Source organism: Glossina fuscipes, unplaced genomic scaffold (assembly GCF_014805625.2).
Source record: "Glossina fuscipes isolate IAEA_lab_2018 unplaced genomic scaffold, Yale_Gfus_2 73, whole genome shotgun sequence".
NCBI lineage: Eukaryota > Metazoa > Arthropoda > Insecta > Diptera > Glossinidae > Glossina > Glossina fuscipes.
In genome coordinates this window covers 1,875,135-1,885,143 of record NW_023998436.1, presented here as the reverse complement: position 1 = coordinate 1,885,143, position 10,009 = coordinate 1,875,135, and the positions used below count along the sequence as shown (strand labels likewise).

The window sequence follows — 10,009 nt, the reverse complement described above, 5'->3', positions numbered from 1 at the left end:
CTTGTTTATTTATTTTACTCTAGTTTTTCTTTTGCGATTTATACACTAGAAAATCGACCGGTCACACTGAAGTCTAACATCTGACTGTTAATGGATAAAGCGCGACAAGAACTGCACTCAGCGAGTGCCTGACTCCGACTGACTTCAACTCAGAATTCTATCCTCTGACTTTAATTTTTGAAACGCAGACAGACTTCTCCTTTTCATTTCATTTCCCTCTTCTTCTTCCTGTTGCTCTCTCTCTATAACGGCTTGCCGTTACTCTCACAAGAGCAAGCATAGATCCCGCAAAATCATACGATTTCGCCTATGCTTGCAAGAGCAAAAGGAAAAAAAGGAGTACCGCAAAATCATACGATTCCGCCTGTACTTGCAAAAGCAAGCAAGGGTACCGCAAAATCATACGATTTTGACTGTACTTGCAAAAGCAAGCAATGGCACCGCAAAATCATACGATTTTGACTGTACTTGCAAAAGCAAGCAATGGTACCGCAAAATCATACGATTTTGACTGTACTTGCAAAAGCAAGCATAGATCCCGCAAAATCATACGATTTCGCCTATGCTTGCAAGAGCAAAAGGAAAAAAAGGAGTACCGCAAAATCATACGATTTTGCCTGTACTTGCAAAAGCAAGCAAGGGTACCGCAAAATCATACGATTTTGACTGTACTTGCAAAAGCAAGCAATGGTACCGCAAAATCATACGATTTTGACTGTACTTGCGAATAAGGAGATCAGACAAGAAAAAGAAAATAAAATAATAAACACATATACCGCAAGATCATGCGATTTACTAGCGGTACCACAAAATCGCATGATTTTGTCTAACGGCATGCCGTTATTGCTCCGCTTGCGGTTGACACAGACCGACAGACACCCTACCCAAGGTTTGTTCGCGGCCGTTACAAGACCTTATAAACAATATATATTCTTGATCAGCATGAAATTCTGAATTGATTTAGCCTTGTCTGTCCATCTGCGTAGTGTTTGGTATTACCGCTCTGCTGGTCGCAAAAATGAAGATATTGACTTCAAATTTAATGCAGACATTGGAAGTTTTTGCGCACAGGTTGATAATGAATATGAGTCAAATTGGTCAGGGCTGAAGCCCGTAGCCGAGCATAAACTGAACGCAACTTCGTTTTTCTTAACAATAATTTGTGGGTCTTTGCTCGTTACTCGGAAATAATTAAAGTTGGAAGGCTGAAATTTACATTTAATGCAGGTGGTCCTGGCGAATATTTGCGTAGGAGGTTTTTAACAATGTAGTCACGAGATTGAAAATTATAGAAGAAAATTTGAAAAATATGTCAGTTCTAAGGATGTTTACGTTTCTTCTGCATAGCGAGCGTGTATATCGCATACATGTTTCGAGCTCACATTCTTAATCGGCCACGGAATATTTGCTCCTAATTTCAGTGTCTTATCTTCACGTTTTCCAGTGCAGGGATTCGAAAAATTATCGGATCTTCGTAGAAATAGCTATACAACGTCTAAAAATAACAAAATGGGCCTGTTCCGGGTCCGGAGAAGAAAGTAAACATGAATACATTACATCATTAAAAGCTCGTATCTGACGTTTACTGGGTCTCACTTCCTCATGCAAAGCTTTTAAGTTTAAAATCAAAAACCCGTCGAATTAATGGTTCTAGCGTTAAGAGATGCGAGTTAGACTGCTGGTAACGTAAGAAAACAAGCTACTGTTTGGGTAAACTCGCGTGATTTAAATGGAAAAGTCTTATTGTAAAACTAGTGTGAGACATAGAAAAGTATCCGAAGAACAGTTTAACCTAATAAAAACGTGCCCAATAGCCATACATAAGCAAATAAAAACAGATGGATAGATACTTAATTTTTAATTTTAAAAGCCGCAAAATGTAAACTTTGTCGTTTAAGTATACATGTTGCTGTTAATCCTGCGTTAATGGACTAAGAGATTAAAGCCATTAACTGACAGTGGTTAAGAGTAGTTATACAGTTAACTACAAGCATCTGCGCATTGCCATGCATCTTTCAGACCTTTGGCAAACTTAAAATGCTCACTTGGGCTGTAGTGAAGAAGAGAAGAATTTCTTTGGACACATTAACAGTCTTAGACTTTTTCATTTGTTTAGTTTACTTGCTAGGAGAGTTGTTGCTGCTTGTTTAGTTTAGTTTTGTTATGGGCGTACGTTAGATGTAAAATTAACAGTTTATCTCTTTTTAAACTATTGTGAAAGTATCATCTTTAACTTTTACGGAACAATAAAAGTTATATAGCTAAGGATTAGATGCGCACAGTTTCATTTTTCCGAAGGCAAATGCAGATGGCTTGTGATAGTCGCGTTGACAGAAGGACATGATGGAAACCATTAACATCGAGGATAAAGCCATAATGTTCGCTAAAGTATGCTAAAAAAACAAATGATGCAATTATGTCAAAAAACAAGTGTAATATACCAATAGTCATAATTTCGAGCTTTTTTACTACGGTGACGTTCCATCCTATATGAAAGAATCCGCCTAGCAAACGTTGAAGACTGTTAAAATGGGATTCAATAGATATTATTTCAATTACCACTAACAACAATAACTGATGTGATTGAACTAAAAAACCGGGGCTTTATACCAAATAAAGTTCGTCCAGTAAATGTTCGCCACATTGGAGTGGAATATTAATCTCCTCGCAACACTTATTAGGCATAATCGTTTCTGGTTAAAAATGGCTTTAATTGAATTGACTTATAAACTATCTAAGCAACGCTTCGATTACCGGTCTATCGCGATTGATAAAATCGATTGGCTTTTCGCCAAAGCGTACATATTTTCTCAGAAAGATGACCACCGTAGTAGTGGCTAGCGATGTACAATTTTGCATTCTCTTGAAATAAGCGCTTTTTAAGAAAAATAAAAATAAATCACTGAACAATTATTTCTGCATTTAATATATTTATAACATATGCCTTTGCTGTTGAGAAGACTAACCGTAAATTCAATGCTGCCTATGGGAGCGCATGTAGTACTTTTCTCTTCTTAAAGAGAAAAATATTCTTACCTGTAGTTTGCTCCCTACAAGTAATAACAAAAAATCTTGGAAACAGAAAATGATCTCAATTGTTATTATTCTTAGTGTAGTAGTAAATCAAGCTCGTTAGCTATAAAATTAAGAAAAGAAAGATTTGTTTGCATCGATTGCAGATATATGTATAAAGGCTTAGGGTCTCGTCGTCTGTTTGTTTGTTAAAGCGAAAATGGTGGCACTTCAAATTTTGTCAAGCTGTTAAGCTAATATTGGAAGCTTCTGTATTGCGAATAGCTTTATACTTTGCTTGCTACTGGTATTAAGAGCTTAGTATGAATACATACATACACACATATATATGTACATTCATACAATTGCAAACATACACTATTCCTATGCTCTTGGTTGGTATGATAACTAATGGTTGGCTGGCTGACTGGCTGCTGGTATGATCTGCTAGTTGCTAGTTTGTAACGACAACGAACGAGTGAATGTACGAACGCTCAATTTATTGTTGTTGCTTGCTTTATGCGAGAATAATATACTGTTGTTGTCGGTTAGGTTGTGTGCTGTCGGTTTGTTTCATAGCTTTTTTCATATTAAAGTGTTTGTGGGTATTGGATCTTGTTCGGTTGTCTTGAAAAATAAAGCAAAAAAAAAAAAAAAAAAATTAATAATAAATATATAATATACTCAATGGGCGCAGCAAAAATTTTGAGACGGAGAAATTTTTCAATCAGTTTTAAATTTTCATTTGCATCGAAAGCAACTTAAGAAAATCGTTCGTTATTTACGTTATTTACATTATATATCAATTCTTTTTAAAGTCGAATCTATGAAAACGCGTAACCAAACATACAACAAAACAAAGAGATTATCGGTGATTTAGTCTCTGTTATACGCATTGAATTAAGCAAAAAGCTTCGCGAAATCAATTTTTGTTCACAATTAAAGAAAAAAAAAAAAATTTTTTTTGTTTTTTTTTTTTCGTTTCGAGTATTGTTTCTTTTCTTGTTTGCTTTTAACAACGATGTCTGCTACCATTGCAAAAGAGAAAAGCATACGAAGAAAAAAGTAACAGTAATACAACAACGGATCTTAGTGATGCATTAAGTGCTTTTCAAGACAAATAAGAGAAATAAAAAAAATAAATAAATAAATAAAAATAAAAATTAAGAAAAAAAAAAACCGTTATAACGAAAACAAATACTTTACCTTAGTTTTTGCTCTTTATTTTTGTGATGTTTTTGTGGTCGGTCTTTGATTAACACCGTAACTTATTGGCAGATTTTAACTTTTTTTTTTTTTTTTTTAAATAAAAGAAATCAACAAAAGAGAAGACAAAAGTGCACATAAATACTTTAATTCAATTTTGTATAATATTTTGAGTTATGTGAAAAAAGCGTATAAATTGTCATTAGTCGGTGTCTCTCGCTGGAAAATATTTTATGGAATTTTATGCCTCGTACGATTATGTGCAACAAAAAGCTGTAAGACGGGAATGTATGCGCATTTTTATGATTGATATTTAATGTTAACAAATCAAGTTAAATTAATATTTAATGCATACATAAAAAAATGGTTTAAAAAAAAAAGAAAACTATCATCATATCAATGCATCAGAGCTAGAGCAGAGAATACTTGACCATACATAAGCAATGTCTTTAGTATTTATAACTCGCTTGATAAAAGGATAATATTTATTTTTGCTTTGCCAATATTTCTTTTAACAGGACTCAAGTATCACATAGAAGAGCGGAAAAAAAATTAAGTTTTTTATTCCCTTTCTAACGTTTAGAGATCTACATAAGAACTTCCTTCTGTCTGTTTATCTATTGATTTGAAAATCTATATAAAAATATTTAGACTTGGTCCATATACGAGAGGCGATTAAAAAAAAAAGAAAAAAAGGTGACATTTCAAATATTCGATTTTTGAATCTCTTTCTTTTTTTTGTTATGTCGGTACACATGTCCCCAATACAAGTCGTTTTTTTGCTCCTATTCCTCCATGACATAGCTTCTTATTCTTTTCTTAAGGATAATCTTTTTTCTTCCAATGCCAAATGGAAGAAAATAGAACCGACGAATCTCAAAATATATGAAGACTTAAAAACGACCTACAAAAACTGGATATATCCTTATATATAGTATGCAAATTTTGGGTAAATATTTAGAAGAGCTATGTAATAGAAAAAAAATAAAACAAAATCGCAAAAAAGGAAAGGAAAGTGACAAGAGCTATGTAATAAAATGAAAAGAAACATAAGGAAAGAGGGGAAAGAAAAGTGACAAGAGCTATGTAATAAAAAAAAAGAATTAAAAGGGAAGAAAAGAAAAGGAAGTCTTATAATGTTAGAGCTACGGAAGAGCTACATTGACTCATAGAAGATGCGAGTTTATTTTGTGGACTTCCGAAAGTCAAATTTCATATTTATGCGAAAGACGTGGTAGGATATATACCACTCATTACCTTAGGCAGTGAATATTTACTGACGATGTTATTGAGAAATAATCAAATGCTGGAATTTTGGTAGGAATGACCTGACCCTTAAGCGAGCGCTATAGAAAAACGCCCCATTCTAATGTACCTTAGTTAATTTGCTATAAGAATTTTCTCCGGAAAGTGAATCGTCCTGTTTCAAGAAGAAAACAAGTAGAAAACAAGTATGGAATCCCAAAAACTAAAAACTTAAATCCATCCGGATTAGTTCCAAATTTCAAAAACGTTTAAATATTTATTCGACCCTGCATAAAAAAGTAAACCAAAAATAGACGAGTCGTATTAAATATATATAGACTGAAGGGCAGGTGCGTGTGCAATAATTGAAAGCTTTCAAACCCATTTTATTGCATTCAATTTTCTGTGGCGGCTGACTATGGAGCCGTCATTTCCAAGCTGAATTTTAAATCTATCGTTGTTCGCAACAACAATTCTTCAACAATTCTTCTTCAATTTCTTCAACAATTACCAGATTGTCCAATTAATCATCCCGTTTGGGTCATATTCCTTTAAAATCGATAGCTCATCGAACAGCACAGGTCGGTACACGTTTATACTGTAGTACTCTTGAAACCCGTAGACAAAGTTAATCACATTGAGAATCATACCCCTTGGTAAAGTTAAGTATAAAGCGAAACACGCGCGACGTTTATAGATATAGCAAAGCACACAGGGAACCCATAGACTTCTCCAAGTAAACAGGGAACACATGGGAAAATCTAAGTACATAGGGAACATACTGCCAAAGCTAACTAAACAAGGAATGCATAAGCAAAGCCACGGACAAAACTAATTACAAAAGAAATCTAAGAATAAAGCAAAACACACACGGCATCAATACTCCCATCTAAGTATGCATGATCTTCCGAAAATTTTCCAAATAAGCAAGGAACACATAGGCAGATCTAAGTTCTGAAGGAACACACAGAAAAAGTTAAGTAATCAAAGAATGCATCGGCAAACCTAGTCATAAGGGAACCTATGGATAAAGCAAAGCAGACACGGAATCCATAGACATAGTAAGGTAAACAGGAAACCCAGTTAGCTTATCCAAGTAAACAGGGAAGACATTGGCGAAGCTAATTATGTGTAAAGAATTCATAAACAAAGCTACGCACTCATCAAACCAGCAGATAAAGTAAATCACAAAGGAAATCTATAGATAAAGTTAAGCACACAGGGAACCCATAGACCTAGGAAGATAATCAATAGACAAAACTAAGTATATAAGAAATTCGTAGGCAACAAGAAGTTTAAGAGTAATTCAGCAAGTACTCACACATGCCGTAGAAAAGCTTACTTAAGCAGGAAATGCGAGCCAAACTTAAGTACACACGAGACACTTAAATGCGTGAGGATTCTATAGTAAAAAAAAGAAAAAAAAAGACAACATTAAACTCGTAAAGTAGCCAGCAGGCAGCCGCTAAGTGCTCGCTGGTCTAGTACTGTACACAGCGCACTTAACTTTCGGGATTTTTGAATTAGAAAATCAAAAATGCCTGTAATAATGTAAACGTCATTATCATAGGCAGAAAAGTTGGTCTTACTTTCCTGGCAAGTTCTTCTTTACGACTATTATTATTAAAAGGAGACACTACGGCATTTTATGCTTTGCTTTCCTAACGGAATTTTATCGCTTTATTAATTATTAAATAAAAACGTTAGCTTAATAAATTTTCTAATTTTCGAAACATTTATAATCAAAGAGTTTATAAATTTTGGAGATAAAATGATTATGTGTGCGTTCTGTTCTCTGTGTTGATAGAGAATTTCTTTATTATCTTATAATAAACTTTTATATATATTTTTCCCTCAAGTGCAATAAAACAAGTGAAATATAAAGAAATTTATTATATTATAAATAAACAACTGAATCTGATATAAAATAAATCAAAAAAAAAAAAAAGAAGAAGAAGAAAAAATTCAAATTGCGCCGAAATTTTATATTTGCTTTTAACATCATTTCTATTGCTAAAGAAAATTTATGTAATTAATTTTACACTAAATAAAAACATTTTTGCAATAAATGAAATCAAAATCAAAAATGTGACTAATTTTGTAAAAATAAAATTTATCGGTAAAATTAAGACAAAAAAAAAAAGTTTCTTTTTAACTAAAGTTTTTAGCACAGTGTTGGTGAAGTGCAACATAATTCGGACAGTGAAGCTAATCTAAATAAAGACACACACAAAAGGTAGGTCTTAACCATATACTCGGGAAAAGTTGTGTTTTTATCAAAAAAAAAAAAATAAAAAAATAAAAAATAAATAAATAATATTCAATTTATTTTAATATAAATTGCAAAGAATTTTTTTTTTTTTTTTTTTTTTTTTAACATAAGTGTTTAAATGAATTTCATTTGACCTTAAAAATTTTTGCAAAATTCCGCTTTAACACACTACACGAATACGAGCAAGTATTCTGTGTTTCCAAAAATAACAACAACACAAAAAAGCACGTATATATATATATACATATATATATAAGCAGCTTACGTCTGAGGTCCGTTTAAATGCATGTATGATGAAAACACTCTCGATTTCTGCATTTTTGTTTTTCTTCTTCTATTTTTTTTACTTGTCTTTCTTATTGAATGCAATCGGACGGAGCCAGCATTAAAACAGAAAAATTATGTTCTCTTTCGGTCGTAAATAACTTAAGTTTGTATATCAGTGGCGAGATATCAAACACTATAAATACCTAGGCGTTTGCATTCGTATGTGCACATCACATATCATATAAATACATATACACAGACGACGTTCAAGTAAATATACAGGTTGAACCAAAAGTATATTTACGCTTTGCATTTGCTATCCGCAAAGTGGTGATATTATTCCGGAAGGATTTTATACAAACTGCACTTGGCCAGGGCACGTTTTAACTTAACTTAAGTTTCATAAAGTGTGGGAGGTTAGTTTTCAGAACGCATAGTAAGACGTAAACATATTTTTTGCGACATTATTCTGTAAGTACTCCAAGCTTAGATGCAAGATTTTATTTTAGCCATGGAACATCGTTCTCAATGCGAACATAACATAAAAGTTTTGCGAAAAGTTTTTCCTTTGAAGTAAAGCCATTTTCTTCTACAACATTATTTACTAAAGATTATGCTCTGCCTGGGGGATAAGCAAGTGGTTGAAACTTTTTTCCTTACTCTATTATTAAAGCGATTTTATATTAATTTTTTCTTCCTCTCTCATATAAAAAATGTGTTTTTTTTCTTTTTCGAAGGCAAGTTCCTCTGAAGAGCATACTCCGAGCTTGCATGATTTAGTTTTGTGTCGAAAGTGATTTTTCAGTGCGAGCGGTCTCGTCGTAGGAATATTTATTTGAAATTATGTGAAATTATTTGAAATTTTTTGAAATTTTTTTGTAATTATTTGAAATAACTTAAAATTATTTGATGTTATTTGAAATAACTTGAGATTGTTTGAAATTTAGAAATTATTTTAAATTATTTGAAATTATATGAAATTATTTAAAATTATATGAAATTATTTTAAATTATTTGAAATTATTTGATATTATTTAAAATTATTTAAAATTATTTGAAATAATTTCGAAATCATTTGAAATCATTTAAAATCATTTGTTATCAATTTCTTTGGCTCTGAACACTCTACTGCGTTCGGTGTTTCAAATTGTTCAGCAATGATCAGGTATCTGTTTCTCAAAACACGCATTCACATAGACTGTAGTAGGATGTCTCCGCGAGCCCTTTCCACCATCTGGTAAAATTGGTATCATAATTTTGATAGTAGGTCAATTGTCCGTAACTACAGCAGCTTATGTGCTTTATTGGAAAATCTTCTTGTCACTATCGTGCACTGTGTTTCCAACGACAGGTTTTGCCTCTGCACGAGACCACGAATTTTGATATATAATTCTCGCTTTTAATTTTAATTGCGTCAATTATTCTTTGTAGCTTTCCCTAGCGGCGAAAAGCAATCTCTCATATACTTACCCAGTTTCACAAATAGAAGCATCGTAGATGTTTGACTTATCACAGTGGTAAGGTAATGCTCCCTCCGGCTCAATTGACGAATGTTCCATCGCGTCCAGCTTCTATCATTTATCACGATTCAGCAACGAACCGTGATCACCGAATTAAACAAGAAGGGTAATATTTTTCAGTTAATTAAAGCTCGAAAAAGCTGTCATATGTAGATTTAAACGGATAAATGAATACTTTTGCTTAAGGAAAATGCTTTTAGGGCAGGGAGCTTGGTTTGAGAAGTGCTGAAGATAAAGTCACGCATTTTCTGAGAAAATTTTATACAAGGAAGGAATTCTATTCATTAGTCATTAGGATTTTAGAGGCGCTTGGTTTCATAGGACAGAAGTTCCAATTTTTGGAATGTATGATTTAGTGGAGCAAAAAAGTTACTTAAAATTTTATGTGCATAATGAGATGAAATGAGGCTTGGGTGTACGTATATGACCTGGAAGCAACCGATCAATTCACTGAATATCGCGCAAAAGTTGAACAAAGGCCGAAAAA

At 32.9% G+C, this 10,009-nt stretch overlaps 1 protein-coding gene across 12 annotated transcripts in view; it reads left to right on the top strand.

The window, feature by feature from the left end:
* Positions 1-10,009, top strand: part of LOC119638072 (TLD domain-containing protein 2) — a 239,532-nt gene that overhangs the window by 57,939 nt on the left and 171,584 nt on the right. For 11 of the 12 annotated variants that reach the window (XM_038034688.1, XM_038034681.1, XM_038034678.1 and 8 more), the window contains exon 1: positions 7,544-7,699. The exons of the other annotated variant lie outside the window; for it this stretch is intronic. The gene's annotated coding sequence lies outside the window, so the exon portion shown is untranslated. Of the gene's footprint in view, positions 1-7,543; positions 7,700-10,009 lie in introns of those variants that run through there. 12 annotated transcript variants of the gene reach the window in all.